This window comes from Monodon monoceros, unplaced genomic scaffold, assembly GCF_005190385.1.
Source record: "Monodon monoceros isolate NGI ecotype Baffin Bay Population unplaced genomic scaffold, NGI_Narwhal_1 Super_Scaffold_3, whole genome shotgun sequence".
NCBI lineage: Eukaryota > Metazoa > Chordata > Mammalia > Artiodactyla > Monodontidae > Monodon > Monodon monoceros.
The window spans coordinates 2,497,518-2,503,636 of record NW_021703780.1 but is presented as its reverse complement, the minus strand read 5'-3'; positions in this window follow the sequence as shown (position 1 = coordinate 2,503,636).

Sequence of the window (6,119 nt, the reverse complement as noted above, 5' to 3'; positions counted from 1 at the left end):
TAACACATATATATGGAATTTAAGAAAAAAAAATGTCGTGAAGAACCTAGGGGTAAGACAGGAATAAAAACACAGACCTACTACAGAATGGACTTGAGGATATGGGGAGGGGGAAGGGTAAGCTGTGACAAAGCGAGAGAGAGGCATGGACATATATACACTACCAAACGTTAAGGTAGATAGCTAGTGGGAAGCAGCCGCATAGCACAGGGAGATCAGCTCGGTGCTTTGTGACCACCTAGAGGGGTGGGATAGGGAGGGTGGGAGGGAGGGAGACGCAAGAGGGAAGAGATATGGGGACATATGTATATGTATAACTGATTCACTTTGTTATAAAGCAGAAACTAACACACCATTGTAAAGCAATTATACTTTAATAAAGATGTAAAACAAAAATATCTGCACTCCCATATTCACTGAAGCATTATTTACAACACATGAAAACTACCTGTGTTCATCAACAGATGAATGGATAAAAAAATGTGGAATACACACACACACACACACACACACACACACCATGAAATGTTATTTAGCCATAAAAAAACCAAGGAAATCCTGCAATTTGTGACAACATGGATGGACCTTGAGGGCATTATGCTAAGATTAAATCAGAGAGAGAAAGACAAATACTGAATTATCTCACTTATATGTGAAATCTTTTCAAAAATTGAACCCGAGAGGGGGCAGGCCAGGGTCCAGCGGCCTTGGAGGGTGCAAACTGGTACAGCCACTATGTAAAACAGTATGGAGATTCCTCCAAAAACTAAAAATATAACCACCACATGATCAAGAAATTCCACTTCTGGGTGTATATCCAGAATAAATGAAAACACTAATTCGAAAAGATACATGCATCCCAATGTTCATAACAACACTATTTACAATAGCCAAGATATGGAAGCAACCCAAGTGCCCATCAACAGATGAATGGATAAAGAAGACGTGGTATATATACAATGAAATATTACTCAGCCATTAAAAAAAGGAATGAAATTCTGCCATTTGCAGCAACATGAATAGACCTAGAGAATATTATGATTAATGAAATAAGTCAGACAGAGACAACTCCTGTGTGATATCACTTACACGTGGGATCTAAAAAATAATACCAATGAATGTATATGCAAAACAGAAACAGACTCACAGACATAGAAAACAAACTAGTGGTTTCCAAAGAGAGAGAGAAGGGGGAGGGGCAAATTAGGGATATGGGACTAAGAGATACAAACTACTATCTATAAACTCGATAAGCAACAAGGGTATGTTGTACAGCACAGGGGAATACAGACATTGTTTTGTATTAACTTTTAATGGAGTATAATCCGTAAAAATACTGAATCACAATGCTGTATACTTGAAACTAATATAATATTATAAATCAACAATACTTCAACTTTTAAAAAATTGAGCTCAAGGATATGGAGAAGAGATTGATGACTGCTGGAGGTGGGGCTGGGGATGGACGAGATGAGTGAAGGGGGTCAAAAGGTACAAACTTCCAGTTATAAGTAAGTGCCGGGGATGTGATGCACAGCATGGTGACTGTAGTTAATAATACTGTAGTGTCTCTTTGAAAGTTGCTAAGAGTGTAAATATGTTCAGTTTTCATCACAAGAAAAATGCAACTATGTGTGGTGAAAGATGCTAACTACACTTACTGTGATGATCAACTTGCAATACATACATAGACCAAATCATTAGATTGTAGGCCTAAAACTAATACCATGTGATATGTCAATTATGCCTCAGTTAAAATTAATTAATGTAAAATTTCATTTGTATATACTTTGTTTCTCTGATAGACTGTTAAAAATTGATAGTAGAAAATTTGTGGACATTTAAATTAGAAGGTCTTACACTTAGTATGTCAGACAACAAATGAAGGCCATCTTCCAAGGTCTTACCTTAGTTCTATCCCTTTACTTCTCCTCTGAATCAGCTCAGCCTGCTGACCACCATCTTCAAATCTCATTCCTCAGCTTGTGACAATACTCCACTTCTTCTGGACATTAAATTGTGTGGGGCTGAAACAGAATTCAAGAGGACAATGGTCAAAATACAATTGCCTGCGACCAGCTGAATGATGAGCAGTGTCACTGCAATTTGCCCATGACACTGCAGCAGTGATGGCACCATGGCCGGATCACGCAGGCGTGCAGGCAGCCCAGGGACGGTCACAGAGTCATGAGTAGGGGCTGAGGACGTGACTACTCTGGGTTACTAAGTGAAGATCCCTGGTGTCCATTTGGGAGTCCTAACAGGTGGAACCCAAATTACTGGGAAATGGAGCTGGAGAAGAAAAACGAATCAGAAGAATGAGAGGACACTGCGCTGAGCGACAAATCACAGCCTAAACCGCACGCAGGTCACAACGCCCAAGGGTGAGTCACGAGGGAGGGGGGACAAAGCGCCACCCGGAGCCCCCGGCCCCACGGGATCCGTCCCCGCGCTCGGATGGAGCGGGGGGCTCCCTCCGGGTCTGGGGGGTCTCCTCCGGTCCTCCCCGCCGGCCCCGGGTGTCCTCCTTCCCCCGCCCCTCCTCACAGGTCACTCGCCCCCCTGCTCTCGACTCTGCGGCAGGAGGCCTTGAGTCTGCGCCATCGCCCAACCCACATCTCCAGCCTCTCCCGGACCAAGAGCCACACACGTCCAACTTCCTCCTAGACAGTTCTGTCGCCAGCGAAGCCCATTAACAGTTCCCCGGAAATAAAAATAGAGTGTGGGTAATAAAGTCTAAGCTTTTTACTTTTCCTCTGTGCTCAGTGCAGCTTCACTGGCTCACAGGGGTCCGGTACAGAGGCCTCGCCCCCGCGACCCGTCAGGCCAGGGGTGCTGGTGGAAAAGGGCGCAGCGCCCACCTCAGCTCCGGCCGGGGGCGGAAGCGCCGCCTGGGACCCCGCGATTCAACATGGCGGCGGCGGCGGGCCGTGTGCAGAGACCTGCCCCGCCCCGCGAGAGCCCCGCCCCCTGCCGAGACGCTGTAAAGCAGCCCCGCCCCGCCGCGGCAGATCACGTGCTGTAGGGCGGAGCCCGCACCTCCAGGTGGGTTGTCTGTTGAGAGAACAGCTCTTCCCTTTGTTCTGAGCGGAACTGCGTCTCTCGTCTCTCGTTCTATTGGCTCAAGTGACACAGGGCAGGAGGAACTTGTTGGGACCCGACTGGAAAGGGTTGGTGACAGAACCCCCTTCATGTCCTTCCTTCCTCTCAGACGTGTCATCTTCCTCCTCTAACTTCTCCTGGCTTCCCTGTTCCTTTGGCTGCTAACCAGTCTGAGCTTATGTTTTCTCACCTGTAAATGAAGGTGACTTCTTTTCCACATGAGTTGTTGTGAGGATGAGAAACACACTATGGGAAACACACTATGTAAAACACTTACCACGAATCTGGGCACTTGTTTGGGCTCAGGAAGTGCTTCCTGTAAGTCGTGCGTTTACCCGCTTGGTGTCCTGACTAAGCTCGTGGGACGTCAAGTTTGTCACGTCAAATTCTAAAGTACCACTGGCCCCCGTTCTCTGCTTCAGACCCTTTTTTCTCCCACATTTTATTATGAAAAATGTTGAACAGATAGCAAAGTTGAAAGAATTTTATAGCAGACATCCATACCCACCATCTAGGTTCTCCTGTGAACGTGTTACTGCACACTTGCTTTATTACATACCTTTCCATCCATCAATCCATCTTATTTTTTGAGACATTTCAAAATAAATTACAGACATTAGCACACTTCCTCTAAATAGTGTGTGTCATTAACTACATTTCTCTATTTGTTGACAGTTTTTCTTGTGCGATAACCTTATATGTACATTCACTGATTTTTACAAATGAGTATACCCTTTTAACCCAATCCCTATCAATATGTAAAATATTACCACCACCCTCAAAAGTTTCCTCATACCCTTTCCAGTCATTCCCCAGTTTTTCCCCCAAAGCAACCACAGTTCTGATTTTCCTGCACCATAGATGAGCTTTGTCGGGCCATTATTAATTCATGTCAACCTGGACTATCAAGTAGTCTCCTAATTAGTATCCCTGCTTCAACTAGAATTACTTTTTTCCTGTCACAATTCACTGCTCATCCAGAAGCTAAAATAATCTCCTGAAGTGCCACCTTGTCGTCAGGACACCACACCACCCACCCCATTTCATAATTTCCCCATGGCCCGTGAAGAGCGGGCTCCCAACACAGACCCTCCGCCATGTGGCCCCAGCTTGGTTTGGGCTTCACTCCACCACTCCTAAAATAGAAAACTGTTGAACCTCACTCAACCCATCACACACTGCTTTGGGTTCAGCTAGTTGTAGAAAGCTGGACCAAAAGCACACCCTCGAAGACCACAGAAGTGTCCCAAGGATCTTTTTTATCCCACACTAGATGAGAATACTTCCTTGCACATAATTTGATATTCGTGGAATAAACTGATAACAAATTTGAAAAGGGGAATGAGTGAAATTGGAAAAGGGAATGAATGAATTGAAAAAGGGAATGTCTTTACCCGTCTGACACTGCCCTGGCATTAACTTAGGTTAGTTATACTCCTTGTGTCTATCTCAGAAGACTAGGCCTGCAAGGTAAGGGAGGCATGCAAAAATCCCCTACAAGGTTTAGAGACAAGAAAAAGACACAGTCAGGACTTCCCTGGTGGCGCAGTGGTTAATGAATCCTCCTGCCAATGCAGGGGACACGGGTTTGAGCCCTGGACCGGGAAGATCCCACGTGCCACAGAGTAACTAAGCCCATGTGCCACAACTACTGAGCCTGCACTCTAGACCCCGCGAGCTGCAACTACTGAAGCCTGTGCACCTAGAGCCCGTGCTCTGCAACAAGAGAAGCCACCGCAATGAGAAGCCCGCGCACTGCAGCGAAGAGTAGCCCCCACTCGCCGCAACTAGAGGAAGCCCGCACGCAGCAATGGAGACCCAACGCAGCCAAAAAATAAATATTAATTAATTAAAAAAAAAAAATACACGGTGCTCAAGACGGGGAATTCTCTAAACTTTTTTTTTTTTTTTCAGTACGCAGGCCTCTCACTGTTGTGGCCTCTCCCGTTGCGGAGCACAGGCTCCGGACGCGCAGGCCCAGCGGCCATGGCTCACAGGCCCAGCTGCTCCGCGGCATGTGGGATCCTCCTGGACCGGGGCACGAACCCGTGTCCCCTGCATCGGCAGGCGGGCTCTCAACCACTACGCCACCAGGGAAGCCCCTCTCTAAACGTTTTTGACGAGGATTCTAAAGTGTAATCTTACGCCACTGATATGGAGATTAAAATTTAGATCTTTCTAAGTTAGTTCTTGTCAACTAAAGACTAATTTTCCAGTTTCAAATGTAGAGCTAAGAGCAGGGGATCTCAACCTTGGCTGAAAACTAGAAACACCAGGAGAGCTGTTAAAATCTCCCGATGCCCGGACTCCACCCTCAGCGATTCCAGTCCCATTTGTCTGGGGTTTGGCCCAGGCATTGGTAAGTTTTTAAAGCTCTCCAGGTGATCCTAACGTGTAGTCATCCTGCCAGATGAACGGTTCTTTACACAGAGTTCAGCCTTGCAACTGGTGATAAATACACAAGCAAATTCATTGCCACCTCCCCTCCCTTCAGAGACCCAGTGGGAAAGGAAAGAGAAAATTCCTAGCCAAAGAGGAGAATTAGGGGAATTAGTTTTTTACCACTCCTGGCACAGTAAGGGCATGTGTGCACCATGGAAAAGAGGAGTTAATTTTCCCAACAGCTGCAGGTTCTCAGAAACCTGGGCCCTTGCTTTCAGGGCTGGAAGAAGAGCAGGTCAGCAGCTGCCAGGCAGGGATCACGTCCACAGTGAGGTTCATACAAAACCCCATTGCTTCAGGCTGTCCCAGGGAGGGGCCCTGGGGTGAGGCAGCTCAGTCACATGGGAAGTGACCAGGAGGGCACGGGTAGAGGGTCTGCAGGCAAAAATAACCATCAACCCTTGAAAAATACATGAGCGGAAGACATCCACATGTTGCATCTCCAGCGTAGAGTTGGGGCCTGCCTTATGGAAGGGTTGGGAGCAGAATGCGTCAGTCAAGTTTCCATCTAACAACCAAAGGAAATCTGTGCTCCTCAGCCCTTTCACGTCCCGGTCGGTGGTCGTGGAAAGTAG